The sequence below is a fragment of the Callithrix jacchus genome, chromosome 2 (genome assembly GCF_049354715.1).
Source record: "Callithrix jacchus isolate 240 chromosome 2, calJac240_pri, whole genome shotgun sequence".
Lineage (NCBI taxonomy): Eukaryota > Metazoa > Chordata > Mammalia > Primates > Cebidae > Callithrix > Callithrix jacchus.
In genome coordinates, this window is record NC_133503.1 from 84,911,512 (window position 1) to 84,936,469 (window position 24,958).

A 24,958-nucleotide genomic window follows, 5' to 3' on the forward strand; every position below is an offset into this window, starting at 1 on the left:
TCAGTAAATTTTGGCAATAGCCACAATTGTTTACATGAGGAACTTGAGTCAACCTAATTTAACATGATGTCAATGTGTTCTGGAATAAAAATGTGTGGTATATATAATGAAATTATGCTCTGGCTCTAGAATCAAATAATGTCAGAACTGAAAGAGCCGAGAGGGTATCCAGTGTCATTCTCTCATTTAAGAGATGAAAAAACTTGGGCCTGAACTAGTGAAATGACTTGGCCAAGATCAAATTGCCATTCGTTTGTATAACTCAGATAAATCTGATCTTGTAATCTTCAGTTACTATTGTTTCCATAGTTCCATAAAGATGGTGGTGTGTTTCACTATGGTCCTTCTCACATTTAAAAGTCTACTTGAATAAATTACTTCCATTGGAGTAACTAAAGTATATCAGAATATAAATAAAAGACTCAAAATTAAAGCCAGGGTTAAATTATTGTCCAGTCTATAGAACCTCTTCGTATCTATTAGCCTAAAAAAATGAAATAAACTTTTCAGGTAAATAGAAAAAATCCATATTTTCTCTGAGATTTACACATGATTCTGTGATTGAATTTGGACTGAATTATAATCTGTTTCTATAAATGAAAAATAGACCTTAGGGGAAGGCCAAAATGGGAGATTGAGAGAGGGCATAAAATCTTCCAAAGGGGAAGCTGAATCTCTTCGATACATATACTTAAAGGAAACAGTTTGTTTAATCCTGACGTATTGAAGTATGGAGGAGAGAGAAATTTCCATAGGAGCTTTGATCACAGCAAGCAAGATTCAAATCTCTGGGTTCAATAGTAGGTGTCATGTCAGACAGGCTTGGGTTGAAACCTATATCTGTCACACAAACTGTGCTTTTAAGCTCAGATCTCAATTTTTAAGTCTAAAAAGTGGATAAAATAATAGCTGCCCTCATGGTGTTACAGTAAGCTTATGGCATTGTTGTAAGTAAAGCAAGGCTCCTGTGTATGAGTGGGGTACATTAAATATGATGTATAATGTTTTACAACATCCAGAGGTAGACTCTATTCCTCCACTTCATTGCGTCTGGGCTGGCTTTGACTATGAAGGTAGTGCAAGTGATGTTGAAGTCTGGGGTCTACAAAGACTATGCAGTTTCTGCCTTTGCTTTTTTGTTGAGACCACCATAAAAGGAAGCCAATTGAGCCTATTGAAGGATGAGAGGCCATATATAGGAGAAATGGTTTGCCCGAACCAACAGATTGATGAGCTTCCAGACCTTTGATAGGCCTTCCAGCCCAATCAAAACTCTAGTTGGATGCAGCCACATGCAAGAACCCTGGCGATAAATTCACATGTGTGTGTATACCCATGCCCACACTTGGTAGGACAGACACATGCTCACTTGGCATGCAGATGTTTGTGAGGTTGTGCCTGCCTAACTTTGTCTTCAGATTGTTTCTTTTGGAAGTTTGGTATTGAGAGGTTCTATGTCTCCCCTTTCCCCCACGTACAAGGTTGGTGATATGGTTGAGCTCTGTGTTCCCACTCAAATCTCATGTTGGATTGTAATCCCCATATGTCAAGGGAGAGACCTGATGGAGTTGGGATCATGGGGGCAGTTTCCCCCATGCAGCTCTCATGATAGTGAGTTCTCACAAGGTCTGATGGTTTAAAAGTGTTTGGCAGGTTTTCCTTGCTCTTTCTCTCTCTCTCTCTCCTGCTGCCATGTAAGTTGGTGCCTGCTTCCCCTTCTGCCATGACTGTAAGTTTCCTGAGGCCGCACCAGCCATGTGGAACTGTGAGTCAATTAAACCTCTTTTCTTATAAATTACCCAGTCTCAGATAGTTTTTTATGGCAGTGTGAAAATGTTCTAAAACAATTGGGGACATTGAGTATAAATGCTACTTGCTGTGTTGTGCCTTGGTGTGGGGATATTTGTGAGTATTTAAGCACATTTATGACTTCAGGCAGTGATACAGCTTGTGTAATAATATAAAAATTTAAAAAAATGTAACATGAGGCCGGGCACGGTGGCTCACGCCTGTAATCCCAGCACTTTGGGAGGTGTAGGCGGGCGGATCACAAGGTCAGGAGTTCAAGACCAGCTTGGCCAACATAGTGAAACCCTGTCTCTACTAAAAATACAAAAAGTTAGCTGGGTGTGGTGTCAGGCACCTATAATCCCAGCTACTCGGGAGGCTGAGGCATGAGAATCACTTCAACCGGGGAGGTGTAGGTTGCAGTGAGCAGAGATTGTGCCACTGCACTCCAGCCTGTGTGACAGTGTGAGATGCGAGACTCCGTCTCAAAAAAAAAAAAAAAAATTGTGACATGAAGTTGGAATTTCTCATTTCCTTTTTCCCTTTCTCTTTCCCTTTCCCTTTCCTTTCCTTCTTCCCTTCCCTTCCTCTTGTCTTTTCTTTTGAGACAGAGTTTTGCTCTTGCTGCCCAGGCTTGCATGCAATGGCACAATCTCTGCTCACTGCAACCTCTGCCTCCTGGGTTCAAGCGATTCTCCTGCCTCAGCCTACTCAGTAGCTGAGATTGCAGGCATGCACTACCATGCCCAGCTAATTTTTGTATTTTTACTAGAGAGGGGTTTCTCCATGTTGGTCAGGCTGGTCTTGAACTCCCAACCTCAGGTGTTCTGCTTGCCTTGACCTCCCAAAGTGCTGGGATTACAGATGTGAGCCACCATGCCCAGTGGAATTTCTTTTCTTAAGTACCGTAAGGACACTATATTGGGTGGATTTGAAGTACAGCCCCAGCATAAAACAAATTTTCAGCAAACATGATCTCTTCTTACTATTAATAAATGTCAGATAATATCTTAGTGTTTTAAAGTTTATCAAATAGGTGCAACACATGTATCTTAATTAGCCCTCACAAAAACCCCAAGGGGAAATAATTTTCTCTGTCTTAAAAAACTTTAACCTAAAGTTAGGGCTTTTTCAAAACCATCAAGAACAGAAGTTAGAAACAGGGCTCACATGCTGCTCTCTCAATACAATTTTTAGTTTCTGTTTCCCTCCTTTCACATAAATGTCATATAAATATAACATCACTGACATCATTGATGATAGAGTATTGAAGTTTTGTTCTAAATAGTGAATTAATGATGAAATTTTATTTCAATTTTTCTTTTTGGCTTAGCCTCTGAGACCTTCCCTCAGTGCCCTCTCTAATGCCCTTTCTTTGACACGAAGAGTTATTCCTAATATCCTTTTTCTCTTCTTTTCCATTCCAAAAATGATGTGTGTAACATGCTATCACAAACGTCTGAGCCAAAAGGTACCTTCTTAGGTAGCTGTCTTATTGAAGTAAAGCCTATATTGGCTGTTAGTCATCTGGGAAGAAGCCAGAGCAAGATACTCTTAGAGGCAGTGACTGAAATATTTTCTGCAACAAACTATGACAATTAGTCATTAGGGAAGTACAAATCAAAACAGCAAGAAGATGCCACTTCACATCGCTTATGATGGTTATAATCGAAAGGACAAGTGTTGGCAGAATTGGCAAGGTGTGGAGAAATTAGAATTCTCTTGCACTGGCGGTGGGAATATAAAATGATGGAACCACTTTGAAAAACAATTTGGCAGCTACTCAAAAATCTCGAGTCACCATATGACCCATTCCAACCCTAAGTATAATACCTAAGAGAATTAAAAATATATGTTTATGTAAAATCTTGCCATAAGTATTCATAACTTCGATGTTCGCAATAGCCAAAAAAGTAAAAACAACCCAAATGTCCATCAACTGAAGAATGAATAAATAAAATGTAGTATATCCACACAATGGAATATTATTTGGCAACAAAAAGGAATGCAGTACTAATATATACCACAACATGAATGGACCTTGGAAATGTTATGCTAAGTGAAAAAAACCAGACACAAAAACACATATTGTATAATTCCATTTATATTAAATGTCTTTAATAGGCAAACCCATAGAGACAGAAAGAAGATTCCTGGTTGCCTAGGGCCATGTGGGTATAGAGGAATTGAGAAGTCATGCTCAAGCAGTGCTGGAGTTATTTCTGGGGTGGTGAAAATGTTCTCAAATAGACTCTGGTGATGGAAGCACAACTCTGTGATATACTAAAAGCCTTTGAATTCTATACTTTAAATGGATGAATTGCATGATATATAAATTATAGACTAGTAAAGCCATTAAAAAAAGACTAAGGCAATGCCTTATGATATTAGCATGCTAACAGCTAATCTAGTATGAATGATATTAACATGTTGAAGGAGAGGAAGAGTCAGGAATGATCTATCCAGAGTACAGAATATAATATAGCTGTTTAAGATAAAAATACTGGAGGTTTGGGCCAGATGTAGTGGCTCACACCTGTAATCCCAGCACCTTGGGAGGCCAAGCTGGGTGGATCACCTCAGGTGAGGAGTTCGAGACCAGCCTGGCCAACATGGTGAAACCCAGTCTCTACTAAAAAAATACTGAAAATTAGCTGGATGTGGTGGTGTGCACCTGTAATTCCAGCTACTTGGGAGGCTGAGGCAGGAGAATCACTTGAACCAGGGAGGTGGAGGTTGCAGTGAGCCAAGATCATGCCACTGCACTGTAGCATGCGTGAGATAGAGAGACTCTGTCTCAAAAAATAAAATACTGGAGATTTGTCTCCATTATTAATCAAGAAAGCTGTGACCCAGGCTCAGGGGTATGAATTCTGATCACTGAGGATGGTGTTTATTTCTCTGGCTGCACTAGGCTGTTGTTGATTCTGTTAAACACTCATCCTGATGATCCAACTCCTTGATCCCCAACTATGGAACATTGTAGAAAAAAGTGGTGCTGGTCAGTGTCCTTTAAAGATTTCTCAGTATCAGTTAAACTGGCGGCTGCATGTGGTGGCTCATGCCTGTAATCCCAGCACTTTCCGAGACCTAGGCGGGCAGATGACCTGAAGTTGGGAGTTTGAGATCAGCCTGACCAACATGGTGAAACCCCATCTCTACTAAAAATACAAAAAATTAGTTGAGTGTGGTGGTGAGCACCTGTAATCCCAGCTAATCAGAGGCTGAGGCAGGACAATTGCTTGAACTCAGGAGACGGAGGTTGCTGTGAGCCAAGATCGCGCCATTACACTCCAGCCTAGGTGACAGAGCAGCACTCCACCTCAAGAAAATTAAAAAAAAAAAAAAAAAAGGAACTGGCATTTAAGACCTCTGCATGGGTAGTGGGAGGAGGTGGGTCAGAGAAAGGGGGAGGGAGTTAATGTTTATTCAGATCAGCTGCTGTATTAGGCCCTCTGTCTACCTTTTAGTTCTCACAATAATCCTACATGGTAGGTATCCTTATCTCTAATTTAGAGTTTAATAAGTCAAGGCTGACAGACAACAATACATGGTTGATCATTAGCCTACAAGTAGCATCCCCAAATATAAAATCAGGTCTCTTTCTCACCAAAGCCTATGACTTTTCCACTTAAATGTCCATTAGTGTGTTTCAAAATGTCTGATTCAGACAAAAGTAGAGATTCGACAAACTAGAGTTTGGAACCTACAGAACTGAGGAGAGACAAAAATGCCATTCAGAAATTCACCAAGGTAATGGTGGTCCACCCTTAATGTGCTCTGGTTTGACTAATCAGACTTACCTTTGATTAAAGAAATGAGGTCATATACTGAGGCTGCAGACAGGGGCCCAAGGAAGTTCTGCCAACCGTCAATACCCAACCTTCTCTTACTGAGCACATGTGATTGTTCTTCTTTGCAGATGGCCAAAGCACTGGCCCTTATAGCAAGATGCAAGCCCTGCTTCTGAGTGTCCCCTCAGCACCCGAGGAGCTGCTTTGTGTAACAGGACTCGAGGCAGCTGCTGTAAGCTCAGAGGTCAGGCAAACACGGGGTGAGGACAGGAGGACACCTGCCTCTTGCATGCAAAGATGGAACAAATGACAACATTTGTTGCCTTGGATCTGAGCAGCCCAGGCAGCATGTGTGAGGGCCTCACAAGCTCTGTTTTCTTCATGAGCATGAGTCCCTCTTTTCATATCTGGAGCAGGGAACAGATGTTTCATCAAAAGACACATTTAAAATAAAGATAATTATGCAGTAAGAGGCTTAATTACATCAGCTTATTCAGGTCCACTTAATTGCCTGACAGCCCGAGTGCCTCCCACTTATTTGCAGCAGAGGCTCTTGTGTTTTGCTGGTTTATCAAATCCTTTGATGGCTCAAGGAAGATGTTATTGACTTAGCAATTCGGAAAATATCAATTCCTTATATACAGCTGGTAGAGGAAAATGTAAATATTTTTAACAAGCAATAAAGAATCATCATTTTCCTAGAGGTGGCTTATGGTGTCTTATAAATGATTAATAACTGGAATGACTCAGAGAGGTAAGCCTGGACTAGATAGTTCATCTTTCATTGTCTGTTGGTCCTATTTGAAACCTTTTTGTCATATTAAAATTCCAGGGAGAAGATGACTTGCTAGCTTAAGAAGGCTATTTGAATCATGTGGCCTTGAGGTAGTTGACCACACACACACACACACACAGAATTTTGTGTTTTTTTCACAATTATTTTTGTGTTTTTTTTATTGTTCAGACCAGTTATATTTGCTTCAGATGCCCAATACTTTTTTTTTGACACAGCTCTCTCCTTTATTAACTTCTTGAGGAAAATTAGACTATTTTTATTTCTTTAAGCTTTAACTTGTCTGTGGCACATAAATGGCACTCCAACGTACGTGTTGGAGGAATGAATTTTTTTTTCTTTGTTTCTTCTAAGAAAAAACATGAGATACAAGTACAGAATGTGCAGATTTGTTACATAGGTATATGTGTGCCACGGTGGTTTGCTGCACCTATCAACCCATTCTCTACGTTCCCTCCCCTCAACTGCTACCTCCTAACACCCTGGTGTGTGTTGCTCCACTTTTTGTGTCCATGTCTTCTCAATGTTCAACTCGCACTTATAAGTCAGAACATGCAGTATTTGGTTTTCTGTTCCTGTGTTAGTTTGCTGAGGATGATGGCGTCTAGCTTTATCCATGTCTGTGCAAAGGACATGATTTCATTCCTTTTATGGCTGCATGGTATTCCATGGTGTATATGTGCCACATTTTCTTTATCCATTCTATCATTGATGGGCATTTGGGTGGGTTCCATGTCTTTACTATTATAAATAGTGCTGCAATGAACATACGTGTGCATGTGTCTTTATAGTAGAATGATTTATATTCCTTTGGGTATATATCCAGTAATGGGATTGCTGGGTCAAATGGTATTTCTGGTTCTAGATTCTTGAGGAAGTGCCAAACTGTCTTCCACAATGGTTGAACTAATTTACACTCCTACCAACCGTGTAAAAGCATTCCTAGTTCTCCATAGCCTCTCCAGCATCTACTCTTTCCTTACTTTTTAATAATCGCCATTCTTACTGGTATGAGATGGTATCTCATTGTGGTTTTGATTTGCATTTTTCTGATGATCAGCGACGTTGAGCTTTTTTTTCATGTTTATTGGCCGCATAAATGTCTTCTTTTGAAAAGTGTCTGTTCATATCCTTTGCCCCCTTCCAAAAAAAAAATAAAGCAGTTTTATGGAGTTATTTCAATCACTCCTTTAAAGACATATATCAGTTCTGTTTCAGACTAACCCCCTAATCTCCTTTTTCTTTTTTTTTTTTCTTTTTTTGAGACGGAGTTTCACTCTTGTTACCCAGGCTGGAGTGCAATGGCGCGATCTCGGCTCACCGCAACCTCCGCCTCCTGGGTTCAGGCAATTTTCCTGCCTCAGCCTCCCGAGTAGCCGGAATTATAGGCACGTGCCACTATGCCCAGCTAATTCTTTTTTTGTATTTTTAGTAGAGACGGGGTTTCACCATGTTGATCAGGATGGTCTCGATCTCTTGACCTCGTGATCCACCCGCCTTGGCCTCCCAAAGTGCTGGGATTACAGGCTTGAGCCACCGCGCCCGGCCCCTAATCTCCCTTTTCTATCATAGAGTGTCAGCTGTTTTGAAGCAATAACGTTTACTCATGCCTTTATTTTCTCTTACCATTAATTTCTTCTGCCAAACCTTGCAACCTGTCTCCTGCACACACCAGTCTTCTGAAAAAGAAAAAAAGTCAAAGTCTGATTCTTTTTAGTTTTCATCCTGGTAGATGCTCTGTAGCATTTATGTAAACTCTTCTATAATGGCTTCCAGAATATTGCACCCTCTTGGATTTACCCCTTGAATCAGAGGGGATCCTAGCAGGAAATAGATGGCACATTTACACTGAGTAATTGAAGTGAGTGTAACGAAGGGGCTTTAATAAAGATGGGACAGGGTACAAGAAGTGAACAAAGGATTGGGTAGTACTCTTGGACTAAAGATAGGAGGGTCTGTGATCACCTCAATGGGCAAGAGATGGGAGCAGCCATCAGAACTGCTGCCTGGAGCAGACCACTTGACAGAAGCTGTGGACTTCAGAGAGGGATATGGCTAACTTGGGGCAATCTGGTAGGAAGGGAGTCAAGGAGAATAAATAACCTAACTCTTTACTCTCTTCTTAACCTCTGATCTTGGCTAAGGCTTCCCACTGGCCAAATTAGACCCAATGCCAGAGGACAAGAGAGCCACGGATGCAGCTCAGACAGATCAGCCTCCCAGAGCACAGAGCTGGTGGAAAGTAGATTTGGAAGGGCAAATGGAAAATAGCCATCAAATCATCTCACATAGGTTTTCTTCTTGGTCTCACTTATTGGGGCTTCTTCCATCACCATCTCTGTATGTCTAGTGTTCCCAAAGGCTCTATGTGTCCCTGTTCTCCTTGTCCTGGACAATCTTACCTAGTCCTCAGCTTCAAATATCACCTCTATGTTGATGATTTTTCAAGTCCTTATGTTTCTCCTGAGCTCCATTTGCAGGATGTGTTTAAATTAAATGATTAGTCCTTCTCTCCATTTTAACACATTCAGACAGAACTTGTTTTTTCTCCTCTGAATTTGTCTTCTGGGTTAATGTTTATAATTCCTTTGAATTTATCTTTTGGGTTAATGTTTTTTCCCCAGACACTTAGATTAGAGTCATCATATTCATCTGCCTTTTCTTTTTTAAAATTTTATTGATTTTAAAAATTTATTTATTATACTTTAAGTTCTGGGGTACATGCACAGATGGTGCAGAATTGCTGCATAGGTATACAAGTGCCATGGTGGTGGTTTGCTACATCCATCGCCCCGTCATTTACATTAGGTATTTCTCCTAATGCTATCCCTCCCCAATCCTCCCATCTCCTGCTATTCCTCCCCTAGACCCCCACCCCCCAGGCCCCAGTGTGTGATGTTCCCCTCCCTGTGTCCGGGTGTTCTCATTGTTCAATACCCACTTATGAGTGAGAACATGTGGTGTTTGGCTTTCTGTTCTTGTGTGAGTTTGCTGAGAATGATAGTCTCCAGTTTAATCTATGTCCCTGCAAAGGACATGAACTCATCCTTTTTTATGGCTGCATAGTACTCCTTGGTGTATATGTGCCACATTTTCTTTATCCAGTCTATCATTGATGGGCATTTGTGTTGGTTCCAAGTCTTTGCTATTGTGAATAGTGCCATAATAAACATACATGTGCATGTGTCTTTATAATAGAATGATTTATAATCCTTTGGCTATATACCTAGTAAGGGGATTGCTGGGTCAAATGGAATTTCTATTTCTAGATCCTTAAGGAATTGCCACACTGTCTTCCACAATGGTTGTACTAATTTACACTCCCACCAACAGTGTAAAAGTGTACCTATTTCTCCACATCCTCTCCAGCATCAGTTGTCTCCTGATTTTTTAATGATCACCATTTCAAGTGGTGTGAGGTGGTATCTCAATGTGGTTTTGATTTGCATCTCTCTAATGACCAGTGGTGATGAACTTTTTTTCATATGTTTGTTGGCTGCATAAATGTCTATCCTTTGCCAACTTTTTGATGGGGTTGTTTTTTTTCTTGTAAATTTGTTTAAGTTCTACGTAGATTCTAGATATTAGCCCATTGTCAGCTGGGATTGCAAACATTTTTTCCCATTCTGTTGTTTGTTGTTTCACTCTATTGATAGTTTCTTTTGCTATGGAGAGGCTCTTAAGTTTAATTAGATCTCCTTTGTCTATTTTGGCTTTTGTTGCCATTGCTGTATTTTCTTATTTTTATCCCAGTCAATTGATTATTAGATTCCATCTCTGAATTCTCTCCAATTTTCCTTCCTTACTTTCCATGATTATGGGCAAATCCATAGGTCTTACGCATATTTTCTTATGTGTGATCTTCTATCATAACCTCCTTGCTTCTACTGTTTAACTTTCACATTGCGTCCTCTACACTGCTTCTGAAGTTATCTCTCTAAAACAGTTTACATTTTGTTCAATTCTTAGATAAAGGCTTTCGTAACATTAACTAAAGAATAAAGTTCCAGAGCTTAGGATGGTTTTCATAGCCTTTCTCGTCATAGTTCCAATCTCTCCTTCTATCCCCATAGTTTAGTGTATGTCTTTCAAAATAGCTCATACTTCATACCTTCCTTCCTGTTTTCATGCTATACCCTCTGGCTTCTTTCTTCCTTTAAATTAGGATATGCAAGCACAAATGTAAATGAGGAAACTACTCCCTATAACACAAGAGGAAGTGAAGAAGATTGTGATGATTAGAGAGAAATGTGCAGTGTGAAAGGGATGGTTTTTATTTGGATTCTGTAGATTATTGCCATGTGAGAACATAGAGCCTTTGTTTTTAGATCTTTATTTTTCAAGAGAACCTGAAAATTTAAATTTTTATCTGAAGCTTCCAGGGGTGCCACCAATAATCATGTGAGTTTACCTGTATCAGTCTCTCTGACAGCTCAGTACAACATAACCCTTGATAAGCACTTCAGGCATTCCCTGAAGAGAGCAATTTGGACATTCCTTGTACTACACAAGATATTGGATCCAGCTGCTCCAGTGGGGGTCAATGGCCACATCCCACATCCCGCAATATATGTGTAACCCTGCTATAGTATACCACATAGCACTGTGGGGAAAAACTAAAACAAAAAATCATGGATCAAGACAGTCCTCTGATGAGTCACGAATGTTAGAAGCTAAAATTTGTTCATACTCATGACTCCTGAGAGATTTTAGGGGAGTCCATCCATGTTTCCCAACATATAATGTTAAAAGCAGATACCTATAGAGGCCCAGAGTTCTGCTTTCAAGAGAGAATGCAATGGAGTTCTGCTTTTTCTGAGAAGGTGAAGTGATGAGTGGTTTGCAGCTTCAACATGGTAGCCTCAAATGTGGGACTGACCTCAGATTTCTCAACACAGAATTGTCATGTTTGACAGATTTATCAATAGGGATGGGGCCAGTGCTGTGAATTCATTTTTAAGGGTTTTTTGCAGGCTTCCATACACTGAATTCTGCATTCTTACTAGATTGCCTGAGTAGAATCATTCAATATCTTGACTAGAGAAACAGAAAAAGTCTTAGGAAAGTACCGGATGGGTTCAAGAACATTGCAATCTTCCCATTTCGTGGCATTTTTAGATTTCTACAGGGCTAGTTTTGCCAAAACTCACATCATAGCAAGCTATAGTGGAGTGAGACTATGTGATGTGCCCACACATTTAGCTGCTTATCGAGTCTTTTCTGTGTATTTGAAAACTGCATGCATCACTGGTAGGAGCCACAGTACCAGTGGTGTGGTAAGGCCAGGTGCCTGGTGCTTGGGTCTCTAGTCTGAGTGATAGAAGCATATCTATAAAAATAATCAAAGCCCCTGGGAGGGGGAACTTTTACTCCTGACTCCTGTACTCCTTTGGACACTTTCATGTCAGACTTATTTTAGATCTCACATTCGTTACCCTACTACAGTCATGCTAGTAGATGCACTTTCTTAAACAACATACTTCATCTGCTGAACTTCACCATCTCACTTTTTTCTCCCCTCATTCATGATAATTTGGCAACCCTTCTTACAAAGGAAAGCATTCTTTCTTAAAGTACCAATCTTATTTCAGATATATGTTCAAAGTCATTATCTAGATTACAAAAGCACTGTTTAAATTCCTTCATGTCCACAAACATGTTCACCATCACTTGCTGCAACTGATGGCTTTGATGGAGCCATTTCACTGGTCCCACAAACACATTCTGTCTCTACTTGTCCTGTATAAACTGGAACTCTTCAGACGCTGCAGAATCTGCACAGAACAACCCACTTACTCATATGCCCACAATACAACCATTCACAACCCCTAAGTCTTTCCTTATGTTAGGTAGTTGTCCACTACTACCTGTAGAAATTATAGACTACGCAGAAGAAACTAAATAACATATTCCAGTAATCTTAAGAACCAGGTAAAACATAATTTTCTTCTTACTGAACCCCAGGAGGAACCACTTGAAAAAGACATGGCATCTGAGTTTATCTCAAGAAATATGTGTGTGTGCTTAGAACTGTGGGATTTGTCTTTAGGGCCTGATGCTCCCTTTCATGTTTGTCTGACATGAATGGACTTTTTTTTTTTTTTTTTTTTTTTCTGAGACACCCTGGGTACCTCTGTGTCACCCAGGCTGGAGTACAGTGGTGCAATCTTGGCTCACTGCAGCCTCCACCTCCCAGGTTCAAGCAATTCTCCTGCCTCAGCCTCCTGAGTAGCTGGGACTACAGGCACCCACCACCACACCTGACTATTTTTTTGTATTTTTAGTAGAGACGGGGTTTCACCATATTGGCCAGGCTGGTCTCGACCTCATGATCCACCTGCCTCAGCCTCCCAAAGTGCTGGGATTACAGGTGTGAGTCACTGCGCCTAGCTGAATGGACTTCTAAGCTCTCATATTCCAGATCTCTGCTCTAGGGACCAGGGTCTGCTCTGTCCTAGACCCTATAAATATAGCCAGTGCTACTTGAAGGTCACATGTGAAAACAAATGATGAGCAGCAATACCTGCTCCAGACTTGCTCCCTGCTTACTCTAAGAGGATGTTCTCTACCATCCTTCACCCCACAGAACCCTCATCAGTGGCCTGGCTTCCCATCTACCCACAATAGGAGACCCTAAACCTTGGAAAGTCCCATATCTCTTCCTTGTCAACTGCAATCATTTCCTTCCTTCATAATCCAGTTCAAATGACCAATTACTTTTGTGAAGTGTTCCCTGGCCACCCAGGCAGAATGAATGGATCCTTCTAAGCTTCCATTGTCATCGACTCAAGGGGAGGGAAAGATGCCAAATTATATAGTGACTTTGCAATGTGGCAGATACTGAGCTAATCAGAAATATTATCTTGTATAGCCTTCACCACTCTAATGTGAGGTAGTATCTTTAGCTTCATTTTTAGACAAGAAAACTAAGAAGTATAACTTACTTAGGATCACATAGATATTAAACGGCAGAATCAGGAGTCATAGGTGAGTCTCAGATCAAAAAATGTGTTCTCCTCCGACACACTGTCTCCCAATTTATTTCATTTGCTTGTGTAGTACATTTGGTGTTTATATCAATGTTGTAAATGCAGTACCGCCAGGGGCCCAGGGGATAATGTAATTGTGTAGAGTGGCTGAATATAAGTCAGCAGAAAATGAGCTAGAGAGTGAATGCACAGCTTAGAACATTCACATTAGAAACTCAACAAAGCAAGCAACTAAAACAAAGCTGTGGATCAGATTTACCTAGAGTTTATGAGTTTGCACACTCTGGTTAAATACCTGATTTCATGACTAAACTGTAAGATCTTTAGGCCTGGGCCTATAAACTACTCATCTTAACAAAACCTATGCTGCCTAGCCCAGGCTTCTTTATAAAGTAGATACCCAATAGGTGTCTACTCAGTTCAATAAAAAAAATAAAAATATGTCTTTAGACTAATAGTCATTCTGTTTCTATGGAATATGTCCATAAAAAAGTCAATGAAAATGTTTGATCAAATCTCCTATTTTTCTCTTCACCCCATATCCATCTACAATTTTGAAGTAAGAGATGAGATATGAAGGCCAGAAATTACAGCTTGGTCTGATTCCTTGTCATTGACCTTAAAAACAAATCACAAAACAATGCTTGGTTTCCCTGTGGTTCTGAAGATGTGGTATGTTCAACATGATAGAGTGGTTTTACCACTGAGATGTATTTTGTTTATTACCCACAGGCTCTGCTTAAAATGAGGGCATTACACAGTGAAAGCTTGAATGAGATTCAGGTGTGCCTCATGAGTGTGCCTGTGGGAGCAATGGCTGTGGCCAGTTCCTCATTCTATAGGTTACCCATGCCTACTGGCCAATACATCAATCTAATTGGCCTTGGTGTGTGGTTTTCAAAATACAGAAAGTGAAAGAGAATTGCTTCAAGGAAACCAAAATCCGAAAAACACTGTCAATTACTGTTGGTTTTCTGACAAGGAAGATTTATAGGTAATCTTATTTTATAAAAATTATAAAGCCTCTGAGCTAAAAATAAGTACCTGCACCCAAACCAGGGAAAGAAAAGATTATTTTATCATTCCAGAATGTGTTTGCCTTCATTTTCTTCTATTGTAGATTTTGTATGAATTTCCACATACTAATTTTCCCAATAGGAAGTTTAAGATTGTCCTTAAAATAGCAGACTCAGGACACAGTAAATTTATCTTAAAGGAGGAGAAGGATATCTTAAAGTCATTAAAGGTAGTGATTTTTCAACTCATGCTCATGGGTAGAGTCATTTCAAGTAAACACTGATGAATTTTTAAAATCTTCCGAGTAAACTGAGGTTTCAAAATCATTTACCATCATCTGCAGCTGCATTAACTACTTTTTAAAGGACAGTCAAGAAGGTTGATAACTTGAAATTGGAAATTTAAAAACTGTTTCGTCTACATGTATTTAGGTATAATTAGCACATGGTTTAAAGTATGTTTTGCACTATTTTGCCCAGATTTGTTTCAAATAAACTTATTTTTAGACAATTACAGATACTACTATAACATATAGGACAAGCTAACATCATCACCTAGCTTTACATCTCTGTATTTTAGCTTGCATGTTTGGACTTTCTCAGTAAATCAAAGATGTGTCTTAGTTCATACCAGGAATACTCATACTTGAGTTGTTTTAAGTTTTCTGTTGATCTTTGGATTTTTATTCTCCAACTCTTACTGTTTTCTGATTTGAATACATACATCTCTCCCTACTTTATTTTCCCATTGTAGTTACATCACGTCTTTTAGTTGTTAAATTAATATTCAGCATTTGCATTATGACCATGTAAATATGTAAGTAGGTGAATATGTAAATATAACCATATAGTCTATAGTATACTATATTTGAAACCCTTTATATTTTTACTGCAGCTAATAATTTGAATGTTTTAGGTTGGGCATGTACTCTCCAGTTCATTCCTTGTACTTACCTTTGGCTACTTCACATTATATTATCCACTTGACACCTTGTATTAGTCCTTCCTCACTCTGCTATGAAAAACTGCTCGGCACTGGGTAATCTATTTATTTATTTTTTTTTTGAGAGGGAGTTTTACTCTTCTTGCCCAGGCTGGAATGCAATGGTCATGCAACTCAATGCAACCTCCACCTCCTAGGTTCAAGTAATTCTCCTGCATCAGCCTCATAAGTAGCTGGGATTACAGGCATGTGCCACCATGCTCAGCTAATTTTTGTATTTTCAATAGAGATGGAATTTTGCCATGTCAGCCAGGCTGGTCTCAAACTTCTGACCTCAGTGATCTGCCCACCTAGGCCTCCCAAAGTGCTGGGATTACAGGTGTGAGGCACTGCGCCCGGCTGTACCAGGTAATTTATAAAGGAAAGAGGTTTAATTGACTCACAGTTCTGCATGGCTGCAGAGGCCTCGGGAAACTTAAAATCATGGTGGAAGAGGAAGCAAACATGTCCTTCTTCACTTGATGGGAGGAAGGAGAAATGCTGAGCAAAAGGTGGAAAGCCCCTTATAAAACCATCAGATCTCATGGAACTCATTCACCATCATGAGAACGGCATGATTCAATTTCCTCCCATAGGGCCCCTCTCATAACTCACGGGAATTGTAGAAACTACAATTTAAGATGAGATTTGGGTGGGGAACTAGCCAAACTATATCACACCTGAAGAGATTGTTTTCTGTGATCCTGTAATCTATACTGGTAGTTTCTGACAGAACACTAAAACACCTTTTAGCCTGGTCTAACACATCTGGTTAGATCAGATGTGTCTAATAGATATTTTTTTTCCTCTTAGAAATTTTCCTCCATAAACCTTTTATCCTACCTTTCTGATATGTGCTGGTTTTTCTCTAAACCGACTGCATAGGTGTTGTCTTGGAACTTCTGCTCTAGGAAATGGTATATTACAAAAATGCCCAGTACTCTTTAGTCTTTCCTAAATGTGTACCATTTACAACGTGACTTTGCAATTCTCTTATCAAGAAAAGAAACATATGTTGCTTCTCTTAATTCTGGCCTGGCTTCATGACTTGCTTTGGCTGATAGAATGTGATGGAAGTGATGATGTGTGCCTTCCCCTAAGTACACTTCCTTTTTCTTTTTTGGAACTCTGCTTTGCTCCATGACAACAATCCCGGTCCAGCTGAAGAATGAGCAACTATGTAGAGCAAAGATGATCCACTCAGCTGAAGCTGTCCTAGACTCTGTAACCCCTCATTTACCCAGAAGCTGAATGCAGACACATATACCCACCCAAGACTAGAGAACTGCCCAGCTGAGCCTAGTTCAACTTGCCTACCTGAAGAATCTTGAGTTACAAAAATAGTTGCTGTTTGGAATGATTATTGTAAAATCAGATAGAATTGGTTCTAAGAGAACATGCCAGATAACATGAATTACTTGTGGGAGGAGGAAAGATAGCATTGTGAGGATATAGAATGGTCCTCATTGGGCCCTAGGGGCACAGGATTCTGAAGTACAAACAGCAGCTTTGATTCAAAAGTTGTTTCTTGTAAAAATGAGATATAATTCATATACCATAAAATTCAACTTTTAAAGTGGAGAATCCAGTGGATTTTAATATATCCACAAGATTATGCAACCATCACCACAATTGAGTTCCAGAACATTTTACTACTCCTAAAAGATACCCTATATGCGTTAGCAATCACTCTTCATTCCCCACTTCCCACACGTACAAGTAACCACTATTCTATTTTCTGTCTTTTTGGATTTGTCTATTCTAGACATTTCTTATAAATGTGCAGAACAATTCTATTGATGGAATAATATAAGTGGCTTTCTGTATTTAGATTCTTTCATTTAGTATACAGGTTCAGCTCTTACATTAAAATTTTTTATCCATTCTGAGTTAACTTTTGTATATGATGTGAGGTAGGGGTTCCAACTTCATTCTTCTATAAGTAGATATCCAGTTAAGTGTTCTTTTCAGGCTAAATATATTCAATGTGAAGGTGAATTTCTTCCCCAAGCCATTATAATGCAAGAAGCAGAGGTAGCAACACAAGCTGATAAGTGCTTTCTCACAGACATTGTGGAGGCCATATTACAAGGCACCACTCACCTGCAGGCAGCATAGAAATTCTAGGAATGCAGAGAAAAGAACAAGAAAGACTTAGTAGTTAAATACATTGGCTGGGAAAGATGAGCACCTCAAGTAATACTTGCTGACTGGGCTGCCATCATTTCAAATTTCTAAGCTTTGTAAGAAGGCAGCAATATCTTAAATACCACTCTAAGAAATGATACAGTGAGTTAAGAAAAGTTGTCCATAGAAATGGTGAATGAAGGGTTCCATTGTTAATGTGTGGCTGGTAGATTTCATCCCATTGGTTGCAAGTTTGCAACTTGTAGATTCTGGACAACAGGCATCAACTGATTGCACATTGTGATGCTGAACCAATTGTTTTTCTACCTTCTTTCCTTCAGACATCACTGAATTTTTGCCATATTGCCTTTAACAACTCTTAGAACTGGGTTTTGAGTATATACTTTTGCCTGTTGTAACCGTTCTAGAGACTAGGGATTATCTTGTTTTATCAAATTGGTTGTTGTGAAGCCAGAGTTATTATAAATTTGTATATCATAATCAATGTTCAGGATCTTAGAACATGGTTGCATGCTGAGAACTGACACTGAACTCATATCTCTTTTGATGTTCAGAAGGAACTACATTCATTCTAAGGAGAAGCAACTTAGAGAAAACTGCTGAAGGAACCACAGCTTTACTGAGGCATTAAGAACTTAACCTGAAGGAAATTAAATTAGGAAGGATGATTTTGAATTTCAGACTTTGAACTACTAAGTCACTAGGCCAGGAGAACTGATTTTTAATTTTAATGCCTTTGAACTTTAAAGGTTTACTCATCAGGGCAAAATAACTTTAATTTGGACTTCAATACATTTGGAATGTAATGTCTCTCAATTTTAATAAAATAATGGAGGGTGTTTATATTCAAATCTGGGTCATTTCTGCATTGCTGACATTTTATTATTGAAGTTTCTTATTGCATTTTTGTTGAATGTTTTATTGAATATTGAATATTTTTTACTTAATTTCATTGATGAACTTCTTTTTTTTTGAGACGGAGTTTCGTTCTTGTTACCCAGGCTGGCGTGCAATGGCACGATCTTGGCTCACCGCAACCTCCGCCTCCTGGGTTCAGGCAATTCTCCTGCCTCAGCCTCCCAAGTAGCTGGGATTACAGGCACGCGCCACCATGCCCAGTTAATTTTTTGTATTTTTAGTAGAGATGGGCTTTCACCATGTTGACCAGGATGGTCTCGATCTCTTGACCTCATGATCCACCCGCCTCAGCCTCCCAAAGTGCTGGGATTACAGGCATGAGCCACTGCGCCTGGCCTGATGGACTTCTTATATATTATGTCAGACAATGTGCCTACATATTATTTAGGCTGGGAAATAGAATCATGAATGAATTTTCAGTCTTGGGTGTGGAAAGAACTTGAAGTTATCATAATTATTATATTACTCAAATTCACTTTAGAGTAGTCTGGGGGAAAGGAAATCAATATTTCTTCCCAACGATTCCGGGAGGATCCAAAAAAAAAAGAGTGGCACTGCAGAAATAACTTCATGTAGAGCTAGCCCAATATCCCCTATCACCACCCTAGTGTGATTGCTACCCACTTTCTGTCACTCCAAACTGACCCTATACTTCATAGGTAAGTCCAGTGTGTTAAGAAAAAAACAAAAACACCAAAGTTATAGAACTCTGTGGGGAAATACTTCTCTTCTATTTCAGATGTTTCTGTCCATGTGGAGGGATCTCTTCATATAATTTCCATCACCTCCCTCTCCTTTTCCTCATTACACAAGGAATGACCCAGAGTTTTCATTACCTGGTGCTTGGTTCCTCAAAGAGATCATCCAGGAAGAAAGCATTCTAAGACTCTCAGGCAGAAGCTGCAAGATTTACGATCAAGTAGCCTCTGAGGTCCCAGAATGTCATGTTTGTTATATTATGTTCGTTAAAGAAGTCACTGAAGTCAGCCTATGCATAAGTTTAAGGGGATAATTACATTGCACCTTTTGATGTGAGAAGCAGCCTGCTTGTCCAGGCAAGGTAGGAACTGGTGGTGCCTTCTTTGGACATCATTTGCCATGCAGGCTACACCTTCTTCCACCCTTTTACTTTCAACCTGCCTCTGCTTCATGACTAAAATATGTTTCTTACAAGTGGCATAAAGTTGGGTCATGATTTTTTAATCCAATCTGATAATCTCTCTCTTTCAATAACTATGTTTAGTTCATTTACATTTACTGTAATTATTGGTATAATTGTATTTAAGATTTTCATGTTGATGTCTGTTTTATATTTCATCCATATATTCTCTGCTCTATATTCTCTGTTCCTCCTTTCTTGACTTCTCTTGAGTGAATTGCATTAGTTTTAGTATTCTGTTTTCTCTTATGTATTATCTTTATTTTTTTGTGTTAAATTTATTTTTAGTAATTGCTTAGAGTTTACAGTGTGAATTATTAAATTGTCATCTACTTTAATGAAACACACAAGAGCCTTTAAAATACAACACTTTCCTCTATCTCCTCCCACACTTTGTGTTCTTGTGATTTTATATTTTACTATTACATATGGTATAAACAGCATAATCATTGTTCGTATTTTTGCTTCAGACAAAAAAGGTTTTTAAATAAATTACATATTGGCTGCTATAATCCTAGCACTTTGGGAGGCTGAGGCATGAGGACTGCTTGAGCTCAGGAGTTTGAGACCAGCCTGAGCAACATGGCAAAACCTTGCCTTTACCAAAAATATGAAAATTAGCTGGGTGTGTGGTGCAAACCTGTAGTCCCAGCTACTTGGGAGGCTGAGGTGGGAGGATCACTTGAGCCCAGGAGGCAGAGGTTGCATGAGCTGAGATTGCACAACTGTACTGCAGCCTGGGCAATAAAAAAAAGGAGAATAAATTATATATTTATATGTGTTAAGTACTATATGTGTTTATATTATACTTTATAATACACATAAATATTATATAGTGCATAAGTATATAGTATATAATACTAAATATACTAAATATATACACTATATTTACTAAATGTATACAAAATATATATGCTAAATATTATATACTATATAGTATTTATATCAGTAAATATAAATATATAGTAAATATCAATATATAGTATATAAGTATATAGTACATAATATAAGGAAAATGTATAACATAAAGAAATCATATATATGCATATATGCACAATATCTATTATATAAACCATATTTATACACATACACAAACACTCACACCATCTCAAGGGGTATCTCTTCCAGGTCTTCTCTGTACCTGCTTTTGTTTTTCTGGGTTTTTTTGGTTTGTCTTTTTTTTGAGACGAAGTCTTACTCTGTCACCTAGGCTGGAGTGCAGTGGCATGATCTCAGCTCACTGCAACCTCCATCTCCTGGGTTCAAGCAATTCTTGTGCCTTAATCTCCCAAGTAGCTGAGATTACAGGCGTGCACCACCTTGTCCAGCTATTTCTGTATTTTTAGTAGAGATGGGGTTTCACCATGCTGGACAGATATACTACTTCTGAGCACTCAGGGAAGACTGATGGAAACAACACTGTGAGTGCTTGGAGCTTTGCTCTGTGGCTGGGGCTCCTTCAGATTGTGATCTATCATGCTTCCCACACGAAGCTATTAAAAGGTCATTCAAATTTTGGCGACTACATTTCTGGTGTATTCTTCTCCCTCCTGAAGTTCTGCCAGGTAGGAGAGCAGTGGTGTGTCTCTTCTCTCTTGAAAAAGATCCATCGCTGTCTCTGGTATTTACTTCATATGGCTTTCTTTGTCTGCTTTTCTGATGGGTTTTCAAAAATTATTATTCTGTAGCTTTTCCAGTCTTTTTGTTGTCAGGGTGAGAACAGCTGCCTCTTGCATCTTTCTATGTATGAATTAGAGCAGAATTTTCTAAGTTCTTTAGCATTAAAGGGACTTAACATTTAGGATAACTTTAACCCTAAACTCTTGAATTTGTCTTATTACATGTTTTTTCCTCAAAATGCAGATTAAATATCATTTCATCATGAGAACCTCCTCTAATAATCTTTTTCTTTCTTTACTAATTGTAAATCATTCTCTTCATGAGATTTTCAGTAGTTGTCATAGTGAAGGGACTAAATACTCTGTGATTAATGTGGCTATTGTAACCCACAGAAAACAGGGACAGTTAGGGAGAGAGAAGATTCTCAGGGTAGTAGTTGACATTAGATGACTTAATGGGTGTTTTGTCTCCTTGCATTTCTTTCCTTGTCTTTTACTAGGAATGGCCCTATTCCTTTGGGGAAATGCCTTTCCTGCATCTTGTGTAGACCCACTCAAAGAAGCTTAATTACAATGGGTAATTCATTTGTTTATATAACTGATAAGTACAAGAACTTTGCTTCAAAAATCAAACCACAAGCATTTTTTTTTTTCAGCATGTGGAAATTTTCATTTAATAATAAAAATGATAAATGTTAATGTTGGGGCTCAGAAACCAATGCCCCCAAATACGGCATTTTGACATGCTGAAATGGAGAAGCCTCAAGGTCCCTGTAACCTGGGTCTCCCAAAAAGCATAGGATAAAGTTGGTCTTTGAAGTTCTTTTATCTGCCTAAAGTTTGCGCCCACAAAGGAGAGCAGTTGGTTTTCCTTTCTGTTCCTCTGGTCTCATGATCTATTGAAGAAAAAAAGACCAAGAATGTGAACCAAACCTGAACAGACCCTTTGGCAAGATGGTGGCTGTCTCTCAGACTAATTCAAACTCCAACGATAGCTGTTTACTAGTTCACCTCTGTTCCCCATCCATTCTCCCTGGTAATCACTTACTACTCCTCTCCAGAATTCCTCTTCTCCCCTCTCCCATAGCCTATTTGGCCACCCAAGCCCCCATTCTTTCTGAAACCTTAAGATGGAATATAAACTTCTTTCTGTACCTTACCAGGGAGTTGGGTCTTCATTCTGAAGACTCCTTTGTATACATAGTAAATAATTTGTATGCCTTTTCTTTTATTAATCTGCCTCATGTCAGTGGTTGTTGAACCTCCAGGAGGCCAAGAGTCTGGCCCCTACATTATCCTTGCACTATTTTAGACATTAGATTACGTAATAGTTTCCTTAGGATCTGATTTCATTACCAGTACTTTAACAATTGGCCAATAACCTGCAGTTAAATTGTTATATGCCCTTCATTTTGGGGAAGGTACCTTAAATCTTAAGCAAACAATGCCAGAACCATTAACAAAAATCTGATTGTTATGAAGAAGCATATCTGTGGCAATAATACCTTGCTAATTTCAAAGGGTCGAGTCTTAGGAATACAGCATCAACATAATGCAGACTGTTGAAGAATCTATTTACCTGCCTTTTCTTTTCCTTGTTTCTCTTCTTTAATGAGAATACATATAAAATGTTTATTAGAAGACATATAAAGAAGACAGTAAAACTAAATAAAATGGCAATTTACTAGGACAGTCCAGGCCAACCAATAGTCTCTGAGATGTCATACCTCTTCTGACGGTGAGCTAGTTTCTATTTAAATCATGTAGTAGAACAGAATTCCCCAGGATGAGGATCCGGCTAAGCCTGACAGGCTCTGGGGCAGGGTTACTGCCTCTCTAGGCTCTTCAGTTGGTGGGTTGTGATGATAACACCAGCTCTGAGTATAGGAGATTTTCATGTGATGAGTGTTCTGAACATCTACTTAGTGGTTATAAAATATTTGCTGCCGGAAGCCACAGAACATTGATAAACAGATCCCGGACAGCTGAGTTATTGCAATCTACTTAACATGAGGAGAACAAATTATGAGTCAAATGTTCCTATTTAATAACCTTACTCAGGGCAGAGAGAGCTGCTCAAGGCTGGCATTAACCCTACATGCACTGTGCCTGGCCAGGGTCCCAGAAAGGGCTGTGCAGGCACTGAAGCAATTCAGGTGGGTTTTCCATTAGCACTAAGGTACAAAGAGAGGAAATTTAAAAGGGTCCATCTGGTAAAGGAAATAAACAATTTGTAAAACTGCTGTATGGTATTGAATATACTACCAAGACTCCCTCTGTGACTTACATTTCGTCTTCCTTAGATTACACGTGTTTGGGGCTTATTAAATCTTGTCTTCAGCATAACACTGTATTCTTTTATGTTATTGGGGGAAGGGAAGAAATATTTGTCTGTTCTTTATCAGTCATTTGAACCTAGGTCAATCATTTCAGCCCAAGTACTATAAATACTTTCATTGAAAACTGACTCCTTTTCTCTGTTTTCAAGGTTATGCTTTATTTTAACACATACAGAAAGGGAAGGATTCATCTCATTCATGGGAAACAGATGAGGAATACATTTTCTGTGAGTGCTATTTCAAAAGTAAATTAATTTAAAATAACGTTGGTTTCTTAGCTGGCTCCCAAATATGCATTTGGAAGCATGCATGGAGAACACTTGTTTGACAGTGAGTTAAAGTATTTCAGCTGGGTGGTGGGAAGATGGTTTTTTGGGTGCTTATGACTTGAACATTGTTCTAAGCATTTGTTTAATCACGGTTATAGAGTGAAGCTGTATTTGAATCTTAGCCAAACCGGAGCGTCACATTTCTGTGCTACAGCACTTCATTCACTAGCGCTCCACCCCATGCTCACCTCCGCCTCCCGCAGCACACACATATACCCATGCAGGCACACAGTGTACGCTGGACGTGGGCTGTGACTCTTGAAGCCTTTACTCCTACAAGTCATTTTTCATTCTTTCCTTGACCCCAAGCCTGGAATTGCTGCTGGAAATCTACCCACAGAATCCAGAAATTTTACAGACATAGAATTAGAAAATAAAGGTATGCCAAAATATGTTTCTAAAAAATACCCAGAACTGAATTAAGGCCACACAGTATTTTTTTTTTTTTTTATTGGCATACTCCCAATGGCTTCAAACTGGTTTTCCTGAGCCAAGAATGTCCTTAAATGAAATGCAGTGTGCTAGGAAGGCTTTTAAGACCTTTTCACCTCAAAGTGCAAACCTCTGAATGGGGCCTGAGAAAGCAAAGTCTAGATTTGGCATGTCACTTAAACCATGATTAGTAGAGAGTATCAGCATACTAGAAATAGCTGTATTTGTGAACCTCCTGTTCTTCAGCTCTTGACTGCCAGCCAATCCCCCAGTCAATCCCAGAGAATGAAAACTAAGATAATAAAGAGAAAATGGACTTTTCATGCCAAAAACTCAGGAAAGCATCTTATTCTCCATATGCTGACTTTAGAGCATATAAAACAGGGGGCAGTTTCCCTGGCCTGCTGGTCCTGTCTTCAAGAAAGCTTGCCCTGTCACTACAGACATAGCCTCCCTACTGTTCGGGTCTCAGTTTCCTTATCAGGAACCTGGGAGCAATTGTGCTAATGTTCTCACGTGGAGCATAACACATTTCTTATACCTGTCTACTGGTGAATATTTTGGAGAATAAGGTTATTTTAGTAGATATTAAGCCTCACTCCGCTCTGAGTTAGCATGCAGCAGACTTGATTTTTTTTTCTTTCCTTTGAAA